The following is a 12,034-nucleotide window of genomic DNA, read 5'->3' as shown; positions in this document are numbered from 1 at the left end:
AGTTGGCAACCTCACTAACATTCTTCTAGTTACAGTTACGACCTTATGAGATGTGATGTTCCCCCTACCTTTGCGACACCTCATCCTCTATCACTGCATACTTCTTGAGCAACACAAGTGAACTACTAGACAAAAGAGAATCCCTATACAAACACAAGCTCTAATTCTATCTCCAATCTGAGAGAAACCACTACTTTTCCAACTATGCTTGTCTCTAGCATCCCACGCCTCAAGACCTTGATTAATCCCTACTGGAATGAACTAGTAAAAAAACAAGACAACCTCTACAATATTTGTATCAATTATATCAATTAACTGCTATCTAGAAAGGAGAGGAGAGGAAACGTTCTAGTCCCTACTTATAGTCACCTAGACATTGGAGCAATTCCTAATACAAGTTGTGTTCTGGACAAGACACCGGAGAATAATCATTATAATAGAGACACCTACCTGAACTAACCAAAGACATGTAAAAGAAAATCTGATTGTGACATTTATCTCCATTTATGAATTGGAACAGTTTAACAAGTATAGGATGGTTTTGAGGTGTCAAAAGGAGCAAAATGGACTCAATTTGACTAACATATTGCTAGGATTCCCAAATATGAGGATGGAGACTTGAATGCATTGAAAAGTCACTTATGATTCAACATCCATCTCGGAGTGCACTAGGCAAAAATTTGGTACCTAATTATGTCCTCTATTCAGTACCTGATTTTGTACTCCATTTGATACATTATTCTATGATTGACATCAGTCAAACTAATGAACATTCTAAGGTAGCTTCTCATGTTCATGATAATAGTAACAATGACTTTAGCCTAAAGATAGCATGGATCAGATTTTTGTGGATATGATAGAATTAATGAGTGATCCTTGAGAATATAGCTTATCTTAATTAAGCTCCTATTATACTCGCATTGTCTCCCTTGATTATTTAGTTACCTCTATCTTTAGATCATAATATTTTAAGAGGGTCAAGCACCAACATTAGAGTTTAACAAGATGAAGCAGAGAAGAATTGTGACTGTTAACATTACATAGCTTTGTTTTAATTCAGTTTGGAACTGTTGTACTTATCCATTACTAAAGACTACTAATACAGTGATATCATCTTTTATACTTATAAATTTATGTGTTTTTAATCTGTAACCTTGTAGTGGTAATCTAGCTTATATAAGGTCATGGAAAGGGCCCACCATCGACCTCAGCCAAGTCCTGTAGTTGATTTAGTTGGATAGAAAGGTATGTGTGTGGATTGGTATAGAGTAATTGAACTTTGAATATTTTGTTATGGATTATAGTTATTCAATACTTAGAACTGTGACTAAGCAACCTTTAAATATTCTATAGATCTGAATGCTTTGTCTTTGAAAATTTTGGTTAATGATTGATTATCAAAAGGATAGATTTCTATTTAAAATTGCTTGAGTTTATGAAATCGTTCTCATAGAAATTGCTTGAGTCTGTAGGCCTTTCTTTTATCAAGCGTTACTGAGTTGGAATGAATATGTTTTAATTGAAATGAATTCCTTAAGGTCGAGCTTTTGAATAGTCTTAAGATTGAAACGAAACCCTTGATTTAAAGAAAAATAACTTATTGTATGTCAATCATAAATTTCCAATAAAGGAATCTACAACCAATATTTGATGCCTCAAAATTTTCCATAGGATTATGTATGGACTGTAGATCACTTATTTTATTTCTCTGTTAATTTTGAATGGATTTATGAAATCAGAGAACTGTGTGAGTGAAACATTGAGTTTAATAGAACTGATGGAATTAGTTTTCAATTTATAGTTACATATTTTGTTTGACCCTAGGGTTAGTTTTATGTGAAGTAGAAAAAATTACTTAAATTGAATTATGGTATTATTGGGTTTGTTTACAGTGAGGCAAGCATGAATTAGTTGTGTGACTGCTGAAGATATATTAATGATTTGAATTGTGTGTTATTAGGAAGACATCATAGTTTTCTTTACTTCAGTAGACTTTAGTAAAGTAATTAAAGGATTTTGAATTAGGATAGAGATTGGAGTGAACATTCGGTACTTAATCCAGTACTAGTTAAGTATAGAATAGAGAACTTGGATTTGAACCATAATACTTTGCAACTATAAGATTACGAATTCTAGATTGAAATTTAAAAAATATATAGGGAATTAAAAGATCATATAAAAATCTTAACATTTTTGACACCGTTGATGGGGAGTTGAAAACAATATAGGTAATACTTTCTTTTGGTAAATTTATGTGTGTAACAGGATTTTGTAGGAAAATTAGAGGGTGGAGAAAGTACGGTAAGACGTGAGTGAAGAGCCATGCATCCACTATGGTGGGGTTGATCCAAATTCTTGTTGTCCCTAATTAATTTTTGTAGTTCTTTTCTTATGCGGAAAAGTAGAGGTAGACCTAGAGATAGTATGAGGAGATTTATTTAGAGTACAAAATCACTTTCAAAATTATTTGGTCCTACAAAGACCCCCCCAATTAACCTTGCTAATCATTATGTAGGCAACAGGGAGGAAGGAGAAAGCTTTGTTGCAATAGTGGCATCAAAAAAGGAAATACTACATTCAAAGGGGGAAGTACAACTTTAGGGCACACTACAACAAGAACTGGCGATAGTGGGAACCGATGTAGGAACAAAAGCAGTGGTGGTCTCACAAGTGGAATCTCTAGTAAGAGGACCTCAAAGATATTTTGGGCATAGGAATATAAAACCTAGCTTAGTTGAATCTTCTTCTATTTGGAGTACTACACCAGATCGTACTACTTTTGGACCTCTTAAAATAATGGATGACAGAGGAGGAGGTGAAGAGAAAATAAATAATGACAGAAACAATGATAGGAACAATGATAGGATCAATGGTGGGAACACTAATAGAATTAATACCCAACTTAATGGTGATAGAATATATCAACCTAGAGGAGAACCTAGGGAAAACAAGGAAGAAGAAGAGACTACATTTGGATTTCCAATATTGGACATCACCACAAATATTACTATGAAAAATATACCCTTGGCATCTATTCCACTTTTTCATGGTATGTCTTATGAAGATCCTGATTATTTTATGTTTGAATTTGATATTTTTATAGAATTTATAATTCTTATGATGAAGCACATAAGTTCAAACTATTTCTGGCTACCTTGAAATATTAAGCCCTTAGTTGGTTCATGAGCCTGGGAGAACACACTATCTATTCATAGGATGACATGAAATCTGTCTTTCTTAAGAAATACCAAGATTATTGCAAAATTATAGATATTAATGAATTTTTAGGATGCATCAAATGGAAGATGAGAGTTTGGAATAATACCTTGAACGATTCCTTTATAATTACCGTAAATCTAGAATAGGTAATTTGGATGAAGAAAACTTTAGGACTGTTTTATTGAAAGGGATAAGGGAAGAATGCATTGAAACTCTAAATCTCTTAAGCTCTGGAGACATCTATAATAAACCTTTTGCTGAAATAGCTAACCTATGTAGTACTTATTCCAGAAGGAAAGCTAAGGTAGGAAAAAGAATCCTTGACAACCCAAGGTACTGTGTGACTAGAAATTCTAAACTGTATAGTGTGGTGTTACTCAAACTGAACTTGGGAACCTTTTGGAAAACTTCAAGACAAATATCTTGAACACTATTAGTGACCAATTAGATACTCTTCAAATCAAGAAAAAACAAGAGGAGGAGAAGGCTTCACTAGCTATTTTTTGTCCCAAATGTAGAAGGAAAAATGTTTAGAGAGAATGTCCTGTAAATGCGATAGAGTTATGTGGATTTTGCACATATGATCACCCCACTGAATAATGTCCTTCCCTACCAGGATTACAAGCTATTTACAAATGAGGGACTAAAGCCAGTGAGCTTCCTCAGACTTCTAGGAGACCACCATGGAGGACACCAAACAATAATTCTTATCAAGACCCTAATATGTAGTATTTTCCCCAGTATCAACCATGGAACCCTCAAACATCATACCCTCTGTGGTCAGCCTAGCCACCTCAGAATTCACCATGGAATCAAGGATGGAAGTGAAACCCTTATGGCAATGTCTTTCAGTCTCAAATTCCAGTACCTTCATATCACCATTACCAACCATAATATCCACCTTATGTGCCATATACACTTAATGTGCCCCAGTAATATCAAGGATATACCCACCTTATCCCACACAACAACAACTTGCATTACCATTACCACCTCCATTACAACAGCCACTACCCCTATCTCAAAATACCAAGCCATCTTCACAAGCGATGCACCAAACATTTCATTCAAATCCTCCTAGCCCAACATGACTACCTGCACAACCCATCTCTAATCTTGATAACAAACCTCCTCAACCTGTTCGAAACATGGAACTATAGCCTTTTCCCACTTATGTTATTAGTTCCTTTCCCATAAATGAAATTCAACTTTGGTCTAGGAAAACAACTAATAAAAATAAATCTGCAGTGGTTATACAAGAGGAGAATCCCCATATAGATTTTGAAGACAGATCAAATGAACAAATGGAAATTGAAAAGAATGATGTTGTTATCACCTAGAACTACAAACACATGTATATAGTCTTTTGTCCAAGTTCACTGTCAAAAAATTGGTGTCAAATGGTTTTTGTCCTATGTTTCTTTCTTAGGGGTCATGTTTCAAAGGGGTCTTAATGTGAATCATTCTCTAATCCTATTGGTCATCCTCCATGATGAGTGCAACAGCCATGTCTTGTCTTGTACATGTCACTGGTCCTTTTCGTATTTTTGCAGCGCAATTATTATTTAGCCATTTCGCAGCGCGTCAGCATCCAGCCATTTCGCAGCGCATTTTGCCAATTTATAACTAACTGCGCTACGAAATCGCGGATTCGGGCATTTTGCAGCGCAGTTTCCTAAAAGGGTCACGTCTGTGGTTGAGTCATTGTTTCCGTCTGGTCATGTCAGTGGGCGTACCTCCCTAACACTCATGAACGATCACTCCACCAATAGTTTTGTAGGCATGCACATAAAAATCATTCAAACGGTTTTACCGTGCATAGATTCTTTATGATGTTTGTAAATGATGCATAAGTGTCCAGCCTGTCCGATGAGGTATTTGAATTTGCAAGCAAGTTCGAGTTTGTTTCAAGCGAGCCTGATTACAAGCGAGCCTGCGTTTTAAAAAAAAATTGAATTTGCCATTTGAGCTGAAGCTGTTGGTTATTCTCTGTGAAAAAATTTCGAAAGCAGAATGGAAAGAAAGGAGCATAGGTCTGGAAGATGTCAGAGAACAGAGCCTGAAGGTTTGGACCCTGCATTAAGAGATGAAGGCGTGAAGAAGGCCTTCAAGGATGCTGGCTGTTGGAATTTTTGTGAGAAGCTGCAGGGTGGTCATGCTCAGGTAACAAAAGAGTTTGCCTTAAACTTTACAGGTTTAAATTCTAAAGTATCTATGATAGAAGTTCAAGTATCTCCAGAGGCAATTGCTAATGTAACTGAGATTCCTAGAGGGGGGCAAGAATGGTTCAAGAACTTCAAATTTGATATGAACCCCTACAAAGAGTTCTTGAAAGAGGCATACGTGAATGAAGATCTAACCAAGGCTGTGCCTAGAAACTATGTTAAGGAGCACTATGCCCTTCTTCTTACCTGTATTCAAAAGTATTTAACCTGTGAGGGAGATATAATAAGGTCTACTCCTATCATTTTAAGTTGTTGTTGCATTTTACGGGTAAAGCATCTATAGATATTCCATTTTACTTGTTTCGTAGTCTCAGCAAGATGTGTGACAAAGTACAATTAAGGAAGGATGATTGTGAGACGTCATTATTTCACCATGGTCTGGTTAAACTGTTAGTGCTGGATAGTCTTCAGAAAATTGGTAGAGATTGGAACTTTTTCATCTTTATGGCTGGTTTCCAGAGTAAAACAGGCCTTACTCCACAGCCGGTTAGAGAAAGAGAAGAATCAGTCGAGGAACCCACAATAGCTGAGCTTAGAAAGGAAGCAAAGGATAAAAAGAAGGCCAAGTCTCAGTTGAAAAAATCAGTGAAGCCCTTGGTTATTAAAGAGCAACCTCAGCCATCATCAAAAGAAGAGGTTAAGCACAAGAAAAATGTACCTGGATCAAGTGGGTCTGAAAAAGTATCAAGAGTTAAGACAAGGAGTCAAATAAGCAAAGAAAAGGGCAAAGCAGTAGCTGTTGAGGAAAGTCCAATATCTAAGGCCAGCTTGAGTGATTTGCTTGAGGCCATTGAGTTTGAGCAGGTTGAACCGGTGCATATTGAACCAATGCACATTGATTTAACTCAATCATCACCAGAAAGCACTAAAAAATCTAAAGCTTCAAAGAGACTAAGGTTTGATGAACCAGGTGAGGAATTTATCTTCAAACCACGAAGGCCGGTTACAAGGAAACAAGTAAGGGAAGCTGAGAAAGTGCATAAAGGAGAGGTAATTGAAAAAATGCCTAGAACAGAGGTAGTTGAAGAATTGTCTAGAATAGAGGAGGCAGAGCAAATCAAGCAAAAAGACAAGAACAGAACAGTCATTATTACCCAAGGAGGTAATATTATAGCCATAAAGAATCAGGCGGAGACAGCAAAGGATGAAATTGCTAAGGCAAAGAATGTCACTAGGGAGCTTGCAGTAAGGTATGCAAATTATCGAAGAGCTGTGTTGAAAGGAAGTAAAAACCTGGTAGGACAGGTGGATTCAATGGCTGATGTGTATACATGGACAGTTCCAGCTCTCAAACAAGCTAAACTCATCAGAAAAATGAACATGCATCTGAGAGCTGAAAACAAAGCTTTGAAGAAGGAGGTTGCAGACTTAAAGATACAGCTAGGTCAACTAGCTCACTGATTTGAAGAAAAAGGTGATGTTCTTAGTTTGGTCAATTTGTTTAATTTCATATTTTTTGAAGACATATAATTTTGTTTAGTTTCCTATATTTTAGAACATATAGATCTCTGCCACATGTAAAGGAGGTTTAAAGAATTTAAAGTCCAAGCAGAAAATTCTTCAGGGCAAATACACACTGTTTTAGCAAAAACAGCAGTTTCGTAGCGCGCTACGAAACTGCTGTAGGTGTTGTTTTATGATGAAGACAAACAGTTTGATGGTAGGATCAGAAAATTTTCAAAGGAAACGTCTAAGGGACATTTAGGAGACCACATGAGGCTAGCATAGCCATTCAGATAATGACAAGTGTACCTTTTTGTAAAGGTGAAATGTTTTGTCTTAAGTTAAAGCTTTGATAAAGGTACTTTATTACCGGTTGTTAGGGTTTGGAAGGAGGTGCATACGAAGAGTTTTGGCTTGCACACCTGTTCAATCAACGAAGCTTCCAGCACATTTGGGAATATGGTGATGCTCATCATTTTTGGGGTATTAAAGAGTTGGAGACATGCTGCCTGAATTTCGAAGAGTGGTGGAAGACAAGGACCGGAAAAACAGGGGTTCTATCATAATATTATTGAACCATCAACGCATCCAGCATCCAATGCTAACCTGGAACATTGAATCCTCTTCTCAGCTATCTCGGCCAAACTGAAAGGAGACAGGTGTCAAGGATCAAGAAAGAATCATTCTACGAGGAGGATAGAATTAGAGTTTTAGTTTAATTAGGACTCTTTGTAATTACAGTTCAGCACTTAATGTATTTAATGAGTTAGTTAAATGGTAGACAGGGGTAATTAGTAGCAGTCATCGAGCTCCCCTCATGCTGGAGGAGGAAGCTCAAAGTAGTTAAGGAGATGTTTCTATATATAGATCAAACTTTGATGTAATGGGGGTTGGATGTTTATGAGAAAACAGAGTTTATTGTGGCTTGTGTAAAAACTTGTTTCAGTAATACAATTGACTGCTTTTTCTTCTCAGGATTCATTCAGTGTTTCATATGCTCAAGATATATGTGGTTTTGTTTTATCCTTTATGTTTTACAGCTGTATAGATACACAATCACTCAGAATTCACTTTGCTGCTCTGATTTCCTGTGTGTATCTGTAAGTTGAGGTTTCTGTGAGAGGTATTTTGAGTGTTTTAAACATTACATGCCCTGACTTCTATGAATGAGTAGTTTTATAGTTTTCTGAAGTGATGATTAACTCCATGAGCCCAATGGTAGTCTTTGTAAGGACTGTCCAGCCAACTTATGTGTTAAATTTGCTTTGAAAGAGTTAGCCATCTCATCAATATTTAAAATCAATAACCCTTTGAGAGAGCCCTCTCAGGCTAAGGAGGCTAAGCCTTAGTCAAAAGTCTAGTTTGAAATAGTTACACAGAGTCTTACTGATTAGCAGCCTTCAGTGCTTGATTTTGTGATAACAGATGTAACAAAAGAATCACAGGAATCCTTAGAACCTAAGGAGCCTCCTTTTCGTGAATGTTTACTTGTAAATAAAATTGAGGTACCTATGGAATATGATCTAGAATTCGAATTGAGAAATGTCTGCATCAAGATCCCTTTGCTACAAGCTATTAAATACATACCTATCTACACCAAGATCATTCAAGATCTTTGTATTAAGAAACTTGGAAGGAAAAAGAATAATAACTAAACCATTAAAGTATTCAGCCAAATGTCTGAGATGATATCAACATTGCCACTTAAATATGATGATCATGGGAACCTAGTGGTAACTATAGGGATCAATGCGACTTTTTTTCCTAACACCTTATTTTATTTAGGAGAAACCATTAATGCAATTATTGTTGATACCATGACATTGATGCAACTAATTCAGGTAAGACCTACACCTATTGTGCTGGAATTAGCAGACAAGTCTATTGTCAAGCCCATTGGAATCTTGGAGGATGTGATAGTTATTATGACACCTAATAGTTTTAGGTCAACCTTGGCTAGCTACTACTGATGCTATCATTGGGTGCAGAACTGGAGAAATGACTATATCTAATGGGTATAAAATTCAAAGATTGACAAGTTTTCCACCTACTCAATTAGCTAGCGAAGTCCCTCTTTGGTTGGAAATCCCTTATGGATATGAAGAATGTATGCTTCCGCTACTAACCTTAGAAAAATCAAGAGGATTTCAAGAACAATCAAAGGAACATGTCTTGCAACAATTTTTATCTGATATAATATATATTGAATACCTTGTTTCTTTTAGTGGTTATAATCAAGTTTTTAGAAATGAGTTTTAGGAAACTTGTTATCCCGCTATGTTTGCATCATTTGCTATTGTAGCCATAGAAGAAAATAATGAAGTGGGTGTACAACCTATTGAAATCAGTTCTAGAAAAACATTGTATATAGGTATAGACTTAAGTACATAAAAGAAACAACAAGTGGTATAAATGATCCCAAAAAAATCCAGGGAATTTTCTTGGGACTGTATGGATATGAAAGGAATACACCCTGACACCTGCATATAGCATATTTAAACCAATGAAGAAATTAAGCCTATAAGGAAGCCACAAAGATGAATGAACCCAGCCCTTAAAGAAATTGTTTAGGATGACCTCAAAAAATTACTGAGTGCAAATTTCATATATCATATTTGCGACAGCAAATGGATATCTCCCTTAGTGGTTGTTCCCAAGAAAAACAGGAAATGGAGAATCTCCGTTGACTACAAGTAGCTAAACAAGGCCACATTGAGAGAGTATTTTCCTTTGCCCTTTATTGACAAGGTACTTGACACCTTATGAGTGAAGAAGAATTTTTATTTCTTAGACAAGTATAGTGGTTAGCCCCAAAATATCAAGAGAAAACTACTTTTACCTTCCCTTAGGGTAACTATGCCCACAAAGTCCTTCGCTTTGACTTGTGTAACGCACTAGCTACCTTTCAAAGGGTTGTTCTAGCCATTTTTGCTGACCATATACATGATTGTGTGGAAGTCTACATTGATGACTTCATAGTCTATGGCAATGATTTTCAAGAGGCCTTAGACAATTCGAAGAAGGTTTTGGTCCACTGTCAAGAAAATCATCTAGACGTCAGCAATGAAAAATGTAAGATGATGTACACTGAGGGAATTGTCCTTGGTCATCATGTTTCACAAATAGGGATAAAGATTGACCCTGTAAAAATTGAGGTAATTTCACAAATTCCAGTTCAAACATCGCAGAATGAGGTAAGAATTTTTTTAGGGCATGTAGGGTATTATAGGAGATTTACTGAAAAATTTACAAAACTTGTTGCACCTATGTTTAAATTGTTGGCTAAAATGTTTTTTTTCATGGGATATGTTGTCCCTTAAGAAACCAATTTCTTGGCTGTGTAGAAATTATTCTTAAGACATTAATGTTTATTATTATTGTCACTTATTTGTTTGATGTATCCTCAAGTGAAGGACCTGAAGGGCTTGAATTTTAACCCTTAATACTTAGGTGATATGAAAGACTCAGAATGCCATTTGATTGCTGAATAAAAATGTTGAGTGAAGAATGTTTTGAGAAGTTAGAGACAATATGTTTTTTCACAGAAACTATTATTTGTAACAATTTGGAAAGTTACATATAATATGTTTTTTTACATAGAAACTATTATCTGTAACTTAGAAGAAATGTAGAAGTAGGAACTTTAAGTATAGTAGCGCTCTTTTAAGGAATTTTAATTTCATTCACATAAGTAAACAAAGACCTGCAGCTTCATTACCATACTTAAAGAAAGGAAGACACATGACACATAACAGAGAAATCAAAAATCATACCCAACAATGTGTGGAAAAATCCTAATTCTTTCATTAATCATCAGCGTTATCAAGAATCCAATAGCCTAGTCTCCAGTTTCTTCAAAATTCGAACCCTTTTCCTATAATTTTGCCTATTTTTATACATCATGTGATAGTTGGTAATCACCAAAACTGTCAAACTGCTTAACTATCTCCTAACTGTCTAAAGTAAAAGTCATTACAAAATATTACATTGGAGGGTAAAAGACACCTCATTCTCAAGAAAACAAAATAACAAGAAGTAAAAAAAATTAGAATATAGCTAGTGATGGTTGCTCGTTGTTTGAATCTGTGGCTTGAGTATCTGCAAGCTGTAATCCTGTAGATGTCCTGATGACAACTAAACTTCTTTAACACAACAAAGCTGCATCTTTACAAAATTTTGTGCGTGGACCTGTGGGTTATGGGCCCACGTATATATCGGAAATGTTCTGATTGGCAGAAACACAAAGAAACCCTTATGGCCCACATATATATCAGAAGTGTTCTGATTGGCAGAAACACAAAGAAACCCGACCAATCACCATTCCTTTGGAGTTTCGGTCATCTGCCTCTAATTTTAGTTATTCTGCTAAAACAGCGGAATTGGTTGATTTACGCAGAATATGGAAAACCTTCAGTTACCACGGAACCGAAAGGAAACAAGACTCTGGTTCATAATCTTATTGCGTCTGCCTTTTCCACAAACCTTTTCCTTCCCCACGAAACTGAAAGGAAACAAAACTGCAGTTCAAAGACTTCTCGGGTCCAAAATTTATAATAGAACCAGTGCACTTTTTGACGCGATATCAGTCAAATCTCGTCCCTTCCTAATGAGTGGTTGTGATTGATCCAGACTTCAATAGATTAAATCACATTCCATAAACCATCGTGTCCATTTTCTGGATTAAACCTCATCCATGTTAACCACACGATTACCATCGGATTTGAATCCTTCAAGCAGACGACCCTAATTAATTAAGGTTTTAACTCGGTTTTATAACTTCTAGCATTCGATTTTGGAGTAAACCTCATCCTTGTTAACCACGTGATTACCGTTAGATCTATTTCCTATCGATTAGATGGTTCAGATCTTCTCCTGGGTTTCTCACATTCAAAAGCCATCAATAATATAAAATAAATCATTTCTTTCGGATTTCCACAGTTTCTTTTAATTCCGTTAGAACATAATATTTTATTTTTTTTCATTTTTGCGATATATCTGGAAATAAAATTAAAATGACAATGGATGCTACAACATGTGGCTCCACCTGGGGATAGTTCTTTTTCCATAGAAGCACTAAGAATCGTAGATCATTGCCTTCACCTAGGGCATGGAGTCACATATTTCTTAGCCAATTTAAATTCTATGGA

The sequence above is a fragment of the Pinus tabuliformis genome, chromosome 8 (assembly GCF_031772625.1).
Source record: "Pinus tabuliformis cultivar Carrire ecotype Pingquan chromosome 8, CPIR1, whole genome shotgun sequence".
Taxonomy (NCBI): Eukaryota; Viridiplantae; Streptophyta; class Pinopsida; order Pinales; family Pinaceae; genus Pinus; species Pinus tabuliformis.
The sequence above is the reverse complement of the archived record's forward strand: the minus strand, read 5'-3'. Positions refer to the sequence as shown.